This window comes from Aythya fuligula, chromosome 13 (assembly GCF_009819795.1).
Source record: "Aythya fuligula isolate bAytFul2 chromosome 13, bAytFul2.pri, whole genome shotgun sequence".
NCBI classification, from domain to species: domain Eukaryota; kingdom Metazoa; phylum Chordata; class Aves; order Anseriformes; family Anatidae; genus Aythya; species Aythya fuligula.
The window spans coordinates 9,357,003-9,371,684 of NC_045571.1; the positions used below are offsets into that span (position 1 = coordinate 9,357,003).

At 36.6% G+C, this 14,682-nt stretch overlaps 1 long non-coding RNA gene across 1 annotated transcript in view; it reads left to right on the plus strand.

Annotated features, from left to right (window-relative positions):
- The window catches only part of LOC116494434, a 232,147-nt gene that overhangs the window by 60,106 nt on the left and 157,359 nt on the right, over positions 1–14,682 (plus strand). The window lies entirely within an intron of this gene.

Consider the following 14,682-nt stretch of genomic DNA (forward strand, 5'->3'; position numbering starts at 1 on the left):
TTGTTTTTACATGAATCACAAAACAGCCAATAGTTTGTGGCAGCTCCTCATAGCAGTGTTCAGCTTTTGAATACAAGTTTCAGTAAAATTGCTGAGATATTTTTGACTCATATGGTGAAAAGTTATACGTACAGCCAATTTCTAAAAGCAAAGATAACTCATTTTCCTTACTAAGTTTGGCAGAAACAAAAGTCTGAAAGTAGAGATGTTCTAGTCAAAATATAGCCATCAGAGGTTTCTGTTTAATTAACATGTTTTTGCAAGGTGTTTCTGTAAAGCTTCAGCCAAATGTATTCTTATTCCCTATTTACCTCTCATTGTGTCTCCGTTTAAAAAAGCTTATGAAAAATTCTGAAAAAAACAGAAACAATGCAGTGTGCACAAACTAAACAGACTAGTGGTCTATCATTCTTTCACTGATTTGTAAAATACTTGCAAATAACAAATATATTTGGAAAAAAAATAATATTTATTTATGAAAGATTCAGTGAGTAAGGTACTAAATTAAAAAGGAGAACTATTTTAAATAAATAGTTCTGTTCTCATTATTGGTTCTCTATATCAAACAGTCCTTCCCTAATTGATTTTTTAAAAACATTTTCTTCTTTTGAAATAAATGAAATCTACTTTACATATCCATCATGCTTATTTTATACATCTTTAATGGATCAAATTGTTTTCATTAAGGTCTGCAATTATCTGTGACTGAAATGTTGACTGGATATAAATAAAGACCCTGGTTTGCTTGTTGCTCTTAATTATGTGCCTTTGATTTTCATGGCATGCATTTCAGAAAACTTAAAGAAATGTAATTACTGATGAATGTCTCTGGTAGGGTGTGATTACAGTTCAGTCTCTCTTACAGCTATACAAGTTAAAATTTAAATATAAATGATTTTCCTATTGCTATGCCCTGAACACTGGTACTAAATTTCTTAATTAATAGTAATGAATGTGTGTGTGAAGAAGTTTGTTTGTGTCTGAAGTATTTTGACATCAAAATTAATTACACACTGAGAGACCTAAAGAGAAATAATATTGCTGCTCTAAAGGTCAAAAGGCAGAACTTCTAGTTTGGAGGAGATTTTCATTTTCTTTCAATCTGATCAAATCTGTACTGTCTTAAAAATATTTATCAATTGTGATGTCTTTGTCGTAGTTGGGGTGATCTTTTTCTTTGTGTTCATTTTGGTAGAGATGATCTTCATAAAGCCAAAAATGCTTATGAGTAAGGCATCAAACAAATCCTGAAACCTGTACCTTCAGGTTTTTTTTGCATGGACTGTAGTCATATATACATCACTATCAATGAAACCATGGGGATTTATCCTACTGGCTAGTTGTGCATAGAGAAATGAAGCTGAAGAAATTCTCCACTACAGCATTAGACAAGGCAGACTCTGTATTAATTCTGCTTGCTCTTTACTTTCAGGAAGTCAGTTCTGAGCCTTATGGATATGTTCAGGCAGGAGCACTGTGTGATCTCAAAGTAGCTGAAGGGCATCAGATGCCCTATTTCTGCCACTGAGATGTGCCTCAGCAGACAAGTAATAGATTATAAATTTCTGAAAGGATTTTTCAGTCATGCATTTTTACCATATCCATAAACCAACCACAAGATTTCAAAGAGCATGAAAATCCCTTGTACCAGAGGATTTTGTAGCATAGATAATACTGTAGAAACTCTCTGTACTGTCATTTTGACACAAATAATTGGGCATGGAGCTGCACATACACAAAACAAGAAAAAATTCTTTATCACATACTACCACACAGGATGTGTAACATAGTGTTACAATTGTAATAATCCATCACTGTCTTTCTGTATTGAAATTGAAAACAAAAATACTGTGTTTGGACTGAAAAAAAATAAATAAATAAAAATTGAACACCTGTGATACATTTTGGGGTTATATTGTTGCTGGTATGTCTGCAAAATTGAACTCTTTTTCTGTTCCACTTGAAATTCATTGCTGGGTAAATCAAAAGTCAGTTTGCAAAGATGAGGATCTGCCATTTTGTAATTAAAGTGTTGTTTATTCTGAACAATTTGGGTGCATACTTATCATTCCCTGCAATGTTACTTCATAGAAAATTCAGCCGTTTCTTCTGGCTTGCTTTCTCTCCCTTTCTACCAATGGGATAATTGCATTGCTTATGGCTTGCAAAAATTTGCGATTTATGTTTGTAAACTGTAATCTGGCCATTTGTGCGATGTAGACTGAGAGCTGTGGGCAGCATATGTAATATGTACAGATTAGGGATGTGTGCACATTCCCCTATTTCTAGTTTGCTTCTAGATGGGCTGCAGCCAGAAGAGAGAAAGGTGTGAGCCATTAGCTGTGACATGCTTGAAAGGTGATGTCAATGGAAAACCATTTGCTTATGGGCAAGGACAATTGTAAGGGGGGAAACTGAGATGAAAAAAATTATGCTGTAGTAGTTTGAGGGATTCTTTTTAGTCTTGCACAAGTACCTTTTATTTTTGTCAGCACTTAATATCTTGTGCATAATTTGTGTGTCAAGCCACTTCACAGGTAGGATATGACTCTCCTCCATCTACATTTGAGTGCGTTTGAATTCATGCATAACTAACTCTTCTTGCAAAAGCCCTGTTATGACAGTGTATTTTACTAATGTGTGATGGGACAGCTTACTTGAGAAAATTTCAGATAAGCAAAACCTATACGTGTACAGTCCCTGTCCAAAATGCTGTGCTGTTTCATTTCAAAGTAGCTACTGCCTGCAGTCTATGTGGCAGGACCAGTAATGTGGCAGATGTGGAAGAGGCAGAATTGTAAACTCTGACTCTGTCACTGCTTATGTTCTCCCTGTACTAAGAGTACTACAGTGTGTTGCGCCTACTCTGCTGTCATCTCAGGTCTTCTCTGATCCAGATGAGGCAAAATGCTGACATTTTGAAGTTTATGAAACTTGAAACAGAAAATGCACATGCCAATAGGCAAAACCAAACATTTTAAAGAAAACTTCCTGTTTAAAACAGCTTTCCTTTAAAGTGGGGAATTGGGAAGGAAATCCTCCATGTTTCACTTTTTTCTCAAATGGCTGTTGTTAAGGGTATAATCTTAAGCCATTTGTTCTGTGCCTGTGGTGAGGGATCAGATTCCATCAGAATGTGACTTTGAAAATCCGGTATCTACAGCAAGCCCAAGAGGACATTTTGTATATTCATTAAACAGCAGTTTTAAATGTTCACTGAAGTGCCTGAGTCATGCCACGGAGCAATACATCTCTTCCACACTTGTAATACCTCAGATGTTTTGGTAAACAGGCACATAAATTTGATTTGTTTACTTTTTGATCTTCTGAAAGATAAACAGTGCTCCTACCAGGGAATGTCAAACATACTTATGCCATTAAAAATATTTTCTTCCAAGCAGATAAACAACTCTTTAACACCTAAACCAGATAATTTTATTTTTCAATTGACTCTGTTGTAAACCTTGAAGACTTATTTAAAACGCTAATGTAGAGAAATTGTTAATTCTCAGTGAAAACAGACTTTAAAGCTCAACTAGTGTCTCACATGTCTGAAATTAGTTTCTATTTTTTTTTTTCTTTTTTTCTAAAATTGCATCTAAATAATACCATCTAAAATAGAATATAAATAATAGCATCTAAATAATACCATACCTTGTTAGGGCTAAAGTATGCATTTGCCTGAGACTTTGTATGCTAGAATAGGTGAACTCTTTTATTCAGGATATATGGTATTTGTGTTAAGTTCTCCAGTTTGTGCATTAGTCTTCCGTGTCACAGAGGAGAATACCATACTGCAAAAGCTTGTTATTTCCCTTCATTGAATCATTATTTAAGTGGTGGACTGCAATAATGAGAAAACTTTTAGATAGAATATAATGCATTACCGTGTTAAAGGTTTTGTGATACTAAACAGCAAAACCACTGCAAAAACTTCCTTGGGCTGAGCAAGATGATAGCAGCAAAGCAGAACAGGCTGATTTAATGGCTATTGCAAAGCAAACTTTGCAGCCCATCAGTGAGTTTCCAGGACTTACTTGCAAATCAGTCTATGTCTCTTTTACAAAAGTTTATCCTGGAATCTGCGCTCGATTTCTGTGTTGTCTTTGTTATTGTTGTTTTTTAATCACATCTAAAGGTTGCTTTATGAACGTGTATTTCTGTGGACACCAAAAAGGCAAACAAGTCTGATCTACTGGTTGAGAAAAGATATCAGCTATGTAAGAGGTCTGCCTTTACCGAGTACTGAATATCACCCTGATGATGAAGAAAAGGTGCATTTGAAATATGACTCTAGGTCTCTAGACAGTGTTGGTGAAAGAATCCAATATGTCTGTAGTTTAATATATCAAAAATGCATGAAGAATTAACATTCAGAGGATGGAAGCTTCTGATGTAGAGGCAGAGATTCAGAAATCACTAGACTGCTTCTTCTGAATTGTAAACAAGTCACTCGCTCAATGAAGAAATGTGAAATGTGTGCAGAGGTGAACTAGCTACACGTGGAGGCTGGAAGGGTAGAGCAGCTGAGTGGGCAGGTTTGGGTACCTCCAGTAACATAGAAAAAGATGGAGAAAACTGGGAGTTCTTTGGGTATGCGAGGAATGTTTTGAAACTGTCCTGAAGAGACCTTGGTTTCTATACTAGATTTCAGTGTTGTGCCTTTAATAATTTTGCTCTCATCTCACTATCCATTCTGTCCTCTTGCTTGGGAATTTACAGGCTCTTGTTAAACATGGTTTCTTTTCTAGCATTTGATGTAATTATCAGAGGAATGGAGTTAAGGCTCTCTGTCTTGGCTTACTCTTATGATTTACATCTCATGTATTCATTGCACTCTCTCCAACTTGTAAGTGGAGAGTGTGGGAAACTTTTTTTCTTGTGTGAAGGAGTTTTATCACTCTTTTAAAAAGCCAGCTTCGAGAAGGTGGTCTACTGAAACACCAGCTCCCTGTCCTGAACGATTTGTCTTTTAATACACAACATTGTGCCAAGAGTACAAAGAATGAATTCTTACTGATTCAGATAGAACCCTGTTTCAAAGCAGTCTTTGAAATGTTCCAGTGTCTGTTGTCATAAAGGATGTTCTGCCAGTGTAGTAATAATCAGTCCCGAGGGAAGCCCCAGAGGAGGGACATCTGAATTACAATGTGTAGCAGGGACAGAGGAGGAGGAGGGAGTGTAGGTAGCCCACATCCCAGGAGGTGCTTGCTGGAGATGGTTTAACTTTCCAGCTTGGGAGCTGGAGACATTTTTTTCCATCTGGCTTTGTTAAAACACACTGAAGCTTTCCTCCACAGCTCCAGTTTCATGTTCCCACTGTTTCAACTGCACGTTGGGGGGAAAAAAAACAAAAACATAGTAAAACTTGGTGTATTGTGTTTGTCCAAATTTTCAGCTTCTCAGAATTGCGCAGGACTCAACTGATCTACAGGGAGGGAGGGAAATGTTTGCTTGTGGTCTTGAAATCCTTAAGATCTTGAGTCTTTCTAGATTAATATAGAGGCACAGAAAATAAATAAATAAATAAATCACTAGAGATTGCCTCAAATGCCAGTCAAAATAATGACTTTTCAGAGTATTAAATGATATTTAATGCTCTTTTTTTGTTTGTTTGTTTAATGTGCTTTATCTTCCCTTCCTCTCTCCCTAAATGTTTATCAATCCTTAAAGTGTTTTTTCATAGAAAACCCAGAGAATAAGAAAATTTATTCTTATAATGTCAAATTACCAAGATTCTATTACATTGTACCTGATGAAATAAAAGTGTATAGCTAAATGTATTACTATCTATGGCAGATTATATTTTCAGCAAAGTTTCTTCCCTTGCTTATGTTAGAGATCACAGTGCTTATGTTTGGTAAAGTCTCACAGGAACACAAACAAAATCTGTGGTGTGTTTAATTATTAAATACACAGTAGAGCTGCCAGAAAAGTTGGAGAGAGAATTGAGTGGTTTTGTTTTGTTTTGTTTTTATTCTAATGTCATTTTGGTCCTCAGTAAACCTGTAACCATTCAGCATAGTAGCAGAAGCTTATCACACCATTGCATAAGCTCCCCATGCATGCTGTTAGGGAACAAACAAGTTGCAGAGGGAACTTAATGGGACAGTGCCCTAATATAGAAAACAAACAAACAAAAACAGACATGTCTGAGGACAGAAGAAAAAAAAAAAAAAAGTCAAGTTGAAGAAATGAAACTAAAACAAACCAAAAAGCACAACCCTGAAAACAAGATATTTATGCAGTTATAGGAAGATGTATTAGCCAGCTTCATTCATGCATAGAATTGAATGCACTTCCATTTTATTTTTTCTCATTCTCTCTCTCTTCTCCTCCGTGGGATATTTGCAGTCAACACAGTTTATGTTTGGAGTTAGGGGGTTTTGTAAGATAAATCAAGTTAATTTCACTGTTGCAGCACAATTATTTCAGAGCATGATTTAGGGGAAAAAAAAAAAAAAAAAAAAGGAATTTGGAAGCTACCCCAAAGAACTGGTAGGAATGATGGTTATAGGAAAGTTTAAAAGCTAGTTTAGGAAGATCTTAACAAGTATGATGAGATTTTGAGTAAAATTAAGTGACCATTTTGTCTCACATTCTTCAATGCACTGAAGAATGCCTTTTCTGAAGCTATTAAACACTTAACCAGGACACACAAATGGGCAGCACAAGAGAACTTTTGCAAATCTTTAATAGTTCAATGAGGTGTGATCTGCAGGTGTACCAGTGTTACAGAATTGCAAAGCCATTCTCGTTGTACATATTGTAGAAGGGCTTGCCAAATGGTGATACTAGTGGATGCTTTTGCGGTAGTGCCTTAAAAGATTTGTGTGTGTATTCTGATAACACCGATCACACTGTGCTGTTCTTAATCAAGTAAAGTGCTACATGCATGGTGAGCTTCCATTATGAGGAATAAAAATACCTATATATAATTTTAAAAGCCATGTGTCAACCTCTATAGGTGCTAAAAAAGAATGTTTCAAATGATCAAGTACTAAATGTCTATTTCCTTATTTTAAATAACTATGTCACCGTTCATTCAGAAGTATGATTTGTGATTTCCAGGAAAAGGAATCTTTGCTGTTTTTTTTAAATAGCAGTAACTAACAAAATTAGGATAGAAAGACTAAACAGTACACAGTCAATAAAGAATGGTGACTTCAGATACAATCTCAGAATTGTAAAGTTGCTGTGAGCATACTTAGAAGTTTTATGGCTGAGGATAATTATTTTTTGACACAGTGCACGCTTGACGCTGTATGACAGACATAGATTTCTTAGAATTACCCTTCACTATTTCAGTTTCTAGTCTGCTGTTATCTCTCAAAGTGGCCTAAAAATCTATTTTCTATCAGTTTCACAAAAGCTAAGTATATTTGTAATGACATAGCACCATAAAATAGTTTAGAATAACTATTAATAATGATCATTTTTTAATCAAATCCGTGCTCCTTTTGTAATGTCATTTTGTGTGTGCATGCATTTTGTATGTTGTATGCATGGCTACACCTGACATATCAATGAAGTTTCAGTGCTATACTCAACTTGCTAAATAAAGACAGAAGGCCAAGCTACTCAGACCTTCAGCTGTAGTCAGAGTGGGTATTGATATACCTCATGTGAATGAATATCAGTGGGCCTCCTCTGATCTAGGACAGCTGCCCAATTCCTTATGATGTAATTGGAATGTGGTATAGAGAAGAGTATGTGCAAGAATATCTACCTGAAGAAAGCTGAAGTAAAGCCGCACTGTTCTCAAAAGGTAGAAATTGTAAAAATATTCAGGCAGAGTCATGATTTTTTTGGCAGCACCTAGCTTATATTTGTATTCTGCTGCTCAGTCACAGGTTCCTGAGAGATAATGGTATGAAACGTAAAGGGACCTGCTGTGGCAGTAATGTCTAAGTTACTGTCCAGGTCCTGCATAATGGCCAAAGTTCACACATTTGTCAGAAGCCATTTTATAGTACATGAAGCACTGTCATCTTTCAAAGATGTAAACTCGGAAAGCTGTAGCATTAAATTACCATTTAGTGGTAGCACATGATCAACAGCCATATCTGAATTATATCACTGAGTTATTGTACCTGATGACACTGCAGGTGATAACTTCAGACACAAAACTCTGTTTTGTTACACGTGTTGCCAGAGAGTTTGATTTATCTTAACCTTCCTGCATTGTAAGCTGAGACAAAACTCTAATTTCATTTTGAAAGTCCAAATTTATGCCCCTTTTCTTTTGCTGTAGAAATAATGCAGTCAGCTGGGCTAGTTGGAACTGGCACTAGGCCTTTTGATAGCAGCACAGTTAAGGTCATCAGAAGCCGTGTGTGATCTGCACCACTCTATGTTTGCCACCAAGTATGCACATAGGTACTGCTGGAGCAGTTACTTGCTAAGGTTCTGAAACTCGTTCCTGTGTTTGATCCCTAGTCTAGAATGAATTCAATGTAGAATAATTTCAAGGTAAAACAGGATTTTTCCTTCACAGTAATAAGCATATTAAGGAAATAAAAGTTTTCAGGTTCCATTATACTGTCTGTTGAATCTGACACATTTTATTTTCTCTGAGGACATAAAGTTAAGATTTGAGTTTTTTAGGAATATAAGGCTGTAAAAAAATAAAGTAAAATAAAATAAAATAAAGAAACAACAACAACACCATAAAGTATTGTCCTCCATCATCGCAATCATTCTGTAGACAATGTTAAATCCAGGAAGAGAATATTCCCTCTGTAACTTCACCCTGACTACTTCTCTTTCACATACATGTTTACTTTCTAAATTGAGAGAACAGTTTTAACATGTAGTTAGGAGGAAGCGTTTGAGGATGCTTTTGAGATGCTGAAATCAATAAAAAAAAATTTCAGTCCTGTTAAGACTGTCCTGTTAACAACCTTAAGAGCCTTGTCCTGTTGTTGTTGTGTGGCTCTCAGCAGTTTGAGTTTGCCTACTTCTTTACAGGGGAAAACAATTTATATAAATTGATAAAAAAATCAAGTGGTGTTTGATGTTTTCCATGGCAAGCTATCAAAAATGTTTTTTATATAGACCTAAATTTTCAAAATCTGGTGCTGGTGGAGAAGCTTAGCCCTTTAACTAGGGCAAATTACTATCATGTCGTACGTCCTTAGCAGCATTTTTTATGTTGATTACAATGCAAAACAGTTTTGCAAAAAGTGATGAAAATGTCAGATTTCCTTTTAAAACAGGGATGGATTTTATGTCAGTGATAGTTAAGCAATGGATGAAGTGGAATTACTTTTAAAGTATCTTTTCTGTGCTTGAATTTTGAGGTGTCTTGATACCCTATCTTACCTCCTTAAAGTATCTTTTCTGTGCTTGAATTTTGAGGTGTCTTGATACCCTATCTTACCTCCTCCTCACTTTGTAAAGGAATTCTGAGGATGCATGAATCCTTGTTGTTGTAGCATCAGATTGCTCCAAGGTGCAGCTCTCATTACATTTTGGGAGACAGGTCAACACCTAATTTCAGAGGCTTCTTTCCTCCCTGTTGAGCCCAGGGTGACTTGCATTGCCACTTGTCTTAGCCTGGTCCACGCCCTTCTTAGCCTGGGGCTCTGAAATTTGCCCTCAGACCCTTCTTCCTGAGCATAGCTCTCGCCTCTTGTCTTTCATTACTGTTTAGGTAGTAAACTCGTGGACATGGGCTTTCTCATTCCACATGTATGTACAGCCAGAGAAAATTTTATGGAACAGAAACTGGGAAAAAGACTGGAGGCCTCAAGCCAAGGGAGAGACACCTCCTGGACTATGGGGTAGTGTATGGAGAATTCATGATATGTTTGGGAGGAAGAAGCAGCAGCCCAGGCATTATCCCAGCAACCATCTGTGGCTAAATTAATTTTGGGTGCTGCAATGAAATTGGACTTTTGCTGGTTTACTTTACATTGTATTGCAGTGGTTTATATAGGTGTGAACTGGCCATATCAACAGCCAATATCACAGCTGAGAGATCAGGAGGCTCTTTAACAGCTTTATCTTGATTCCTTGCTGTTAACTCCATGTGGGCTCATACCTGGGAGACCTTTTATGTGAATTATGGGATCATTCAGGTGTCCACATGTTCACACAGGCTTTTGAATTGATTTTATTTCTTTTTTTTTTTTTTTTTTTTTTTCCTGATAATGTAATTTTATATTTCGTTTCTTTTATACTGTTTGAAGAAAAGCTGGAGTTTCTGGCAGAAAATTACAGACCCAGTCACACAAATACTGACTTTTCTATTATTCATTGATTGTCCCTGGTGACACACTGCAGGGATGCCAGGAGACTGTGATTTCTGAATTTGGAGTTCTGCCTGCGGACAGAGGACTCAGCCTCAGCTACTGAGAATGCCAGGCAGCTCTCGGATGAAAAGGGTTCTCTGGCCTGCCGTGAAAGCAAATGCATTGTCTGGAGCTAGCCTGTGTTAGAGATAGGCTCTTCTAGCCTATGTGCAAAGTAGAAAGGTAGATAAAGTCAGATAAAACTGGGAAATAATGCAAGGAGAAAAAAAGAAAAAAGAAAAAAAAAAAAAGTAAAGAAAACACAGTGGCAGCATTAGGAGTGGTTGATTAGAGCAGTTTCTAAGGAACTGAGAATTGGGGGGTGTGAATCCTCTGTCAGTGGTAGTAATTAAATATTAGGTATCTACGTTCTAGATGGATGCTACCATAAAAAAACAGTCTCACAGCATCTGTCATGTTTGGCTAGGTTTAGAAAAAAACAGACCTGCTTTTCAGTTCTCTAAAGAAGGTTCTGGGTACTACATACCTAACCGGATTTTAAGTAGGGAATGTAGGATGAAGGATTCATTACCCAGTAAAATAATATAAAGTGCATAAACATCATCACTTGATATTTACTACTCTTCCATCATTAGCATTTCCTCTCTCAAAACCATCCCCAGGCCTGATTCATGTGTTTCAATTAATGTTGTTGTTGGCTTTATTTTTTTTTTAATGAAAGAACAAAAATAACTGCAGACCAATTACAATTCGCGAGAATAAAATACATTTTTAAATCGTACATGTTTCAAGTAGCTGCAATACCTCTTGTAATACATTTTTAGTAATGTAAGAAACAACCCTAATCTCTAAAATAAACTCATCAATGTCCTCACAGTGAATTTGGGCCACCATTCTCAGCATGTAGGTGGTAAAAATCTGTCATTCAATCTGGAAGCCATAGGAATATATTTCCTCTCTCCGTATGAATTCCCATTCTGTTTTGTGCCTGTCCAGAGTGTGGACAATTTCCTTTAACAAGGACTGAGGAACAGACTGTCTCATTTACAGTCTCAACAAGCCATAGGGTTCATGACATTGCCTATTGTGGCATACTTGGCACTCTGAAGGATATTGCTATCTAGGTGGTAGTTCAGTAGCCAGCTCCTATCCTTTTGCTAGGGTTTTCATTAAGAAATGTCCTAGAAGATTATATATTTGAGTTAAAATTTCCTTGATACCTAAAGCAGAAATGTTAAGAGCCAAACAAGGTCTTTGTAGAGAGCAGAGAATTGGCAGCCACAGAGTCAACATGAAATCTGATGAGTGATAGAAAGGACTCAAAAACTGAATAGTTGACAATACTTAGTTGAAGAAAATAAATTGTGCAGACCTCATCAGCCTGTTTTCTGTGGGTGTGGAAATAAAAGGCAAAGTAAATGAACGATATGAGGAAAACATTTCAGAATTTTTGTTCTATACACCAGAGAGGGGTGTCTGTATCCCTGCATATATATATATGACAACACAGAAGTAATGAGAAAAGATGTGTTTGTAGGGGGAGAGTGATTAAAAGGAAAGGTTTAAAAAAGTTTTCAATGGTCAGAAAACATCTGCAAGTTAAATAAGCAATTATTGATATCCTACGCAAGTTCTTCTCTACCACTGAATCATGCATAGAAATTGCAATGAAATGAACAGGATTTTTTTAATGAATATCCATGCCAAGAAATGGTGAGATTAAAGTAGATATTTCTCATTGTTTGTGAAAAAATGTTTCTGCATAACTATTTCTGCCAAAATGTCATTGCTTTAGAGTTCTTCTGGAGGGTTGCTTTTCAAAGTTTGTTTTATTGCAGTCTTTAAAGATAATGCAAGGTTGTATCTCTACTGCTTTAAGTGAAAAGGAATTTAAACTGATTCCTGTTTTTCTTTTTACCTGGCCTGGCTATGCATGCTGTGCCTTTGAGTCTCTTCAATGTTTATATATTGCCTTCTGTAATAGTTTTCATTTCAACAGAATGCATATTCCAGAAGGTCACTGGAAAGCTGGGACATACCAGTTAGCAAATATTGCAATGATTTGCACAGCCTCAATCTGAATCTCTATTTAAAACAGTCTTTATGTGAATCTTTGAATACAAACTGTGCTTCTAAAATTTGTCTTAGCAGGTTACTTTTTGCTTTCTGCCTTCTTATCCTGTACCCAGCAGTAATGAATAATGGTTTTCCAGGATCCTATTACATTACATAGGGCAAATTGGAGAATATGGATACAGGTTAGTAAACTGCATATTTGGATTAACTTTCCATATAGAGTTCTTGGGAAGAACTCTGAGTCTCCTTTACTTTGCAGTCAATTCTGCATAACTAGGTATGTTTTGTTGAACCCTAGAGCGGTCTCAAGCTTGTCTCATGCAGTTGTTAACATGAGAATATTTATAAACCATATTAAGGTGGAAAAAAAAAAAACAAAAAACACAAAACACCACAGGTTTTCTTCTCCCTCTATCCTCAGTCTTTTAGGCAACATAGGAGGCTTTGTAGGATTTGACATTTGTAAAGGATACAGCTGCTTTCTTTTAAGAATGGCCAGTGGAACAGAAGAGAGTTTTGTTACTGCCCTGCAGCCTGGTGATTAGAGCATTCTCTGAAAATTGGAAGTCTTGTACAGCTACCTAATTGGATTAAACTTTCATGTTTCCTTTTAAGAGACATCCCTGATGTTTGGAAAGTCCTTCTGAATTCACTGAGTGAAGGAGTATGCAACTCCAGCACTTCAGTGAGCAGAGGAAAGTTTCCAGATTCTGGTTCTTAATTCCTATGGTTTTCTTTGGTACTATATTATTAATGAGCTGTTAAATAGAAACATGTAAAAACAAAACAAAGCTCCAAATACAACTACTACCCTTGCATCCTCCACAAGAAAAAAAAAAAAAAACAACAGAACTTGACACTGATTCCCACATGCTTGTCCTACAAAATCTTCTTTTCTTAACCCCATGGAAATCCTCAATCCTTTTCTTGCTTTACTGTAGATTTGGTTACAATATGAGCTTGACTTTCTGGTCACCAGAAAGACCACAGAAACGGGATAAGAATGTATTGTGGATGTAACCCAGTGGTAAATAATTACCTATTATTTTCAAGGAAGATCAAGGTCAGAGTTATAACTTAAGAGAGTGTGTCCGCAGCACCTTTCTGCTTGGGTGTCATCTCTTCAAGGAGATTTAAGGCAAATGTCAATCTATGGCCTTCAGGTTTATGTAATGTTTTGTGGGGATGGTTTCTGAGCTATAAAGTGTGGATCCATTTTTTCCTATCCTCATTATTTGAGTAGATATTCGGGTATGTGGTGTGGGATCTTTTTTTTTTTTTTCTCCCAGTTTTCACACACAGTATAATCTGAGTGCGAAAAAGAGAGAGAAAGAGAGGGAAGAGGAAAAGAAGAAGGAAGGCAGGCAGGAAGTAATTCCTACGTTGTCAGAGTAGACCAGAGGAACTGCATAGCCCTTTTTTATCCTATCAATTTCTCTCAAAGGTAGATAGAGCTGGAAATTTTCTTTGATCTCTACATGTTTCTGATATCCTGAGCACGTGCTTTCTCAGAAGAGCACTGCTCACTGTGCAGGAAATTTTAAGGTGTAATTTGTTTTCAAGCTACCACCAATTTTACTCAGCGGAAGAGAACACTTTGTGTCAATTTTTTCTGGTGATGGCTACAATGATATATACTTTTTTTTCTTTTTTTTTTTTTTTTTTTTTTTTAACGTGCAGCAAAAAGGCCATGGTAACTCTCACAGACCCTGCCTATGTGCATTTTCTGTGAATTAAACAAAATAACATAAATAAAGCAGTGCCAATCATGAAAAAATATGCCTATCCCTTTTCAGGAGTAGTTGAAAGATAATTTAGAGGAGTAGTTGAAAGTTAATGTAGAAGGGAACCAAAAGTCATGTAGAGTTCACTTCTCTCTTCATTTTTAGCCTAATTTTTCAGTAATTGGAGACTATGAACTTTCTATATGCTCTTGGGAAAATGTCAGGAACTTACATTCAGCTATCACATTTGAAAGCTCTGACAAATGAATCCATACTTGTAACCCACTAGCTAGTTTCCATGATACCTGTCCTCGCTCTTTTGCCCACTCTGTATTACGTCTGAAATTGTTTCAGTTTTCAGGTATGGATCCTGTCTGTTTAGTTCAAACAGTAATGGCTCATGCATTAATTCTGACCACTGCCAACCAGGATCACTTGTGACTTGATACTGCTTTCAATTACAGTGCTGCAGTATTGGAGACAGCATAACTGAACTTTAGGGCTGGTGAAGTATGGTGAGCAAGAGCTCCCCTACAGTGGGGCTTGGTGCCAAATTTTGGTTCATATTACTGCTTGCCTGCAGAAGCACGGTGGTGTTGGATAATCCAACTAATGCATCACTGGTG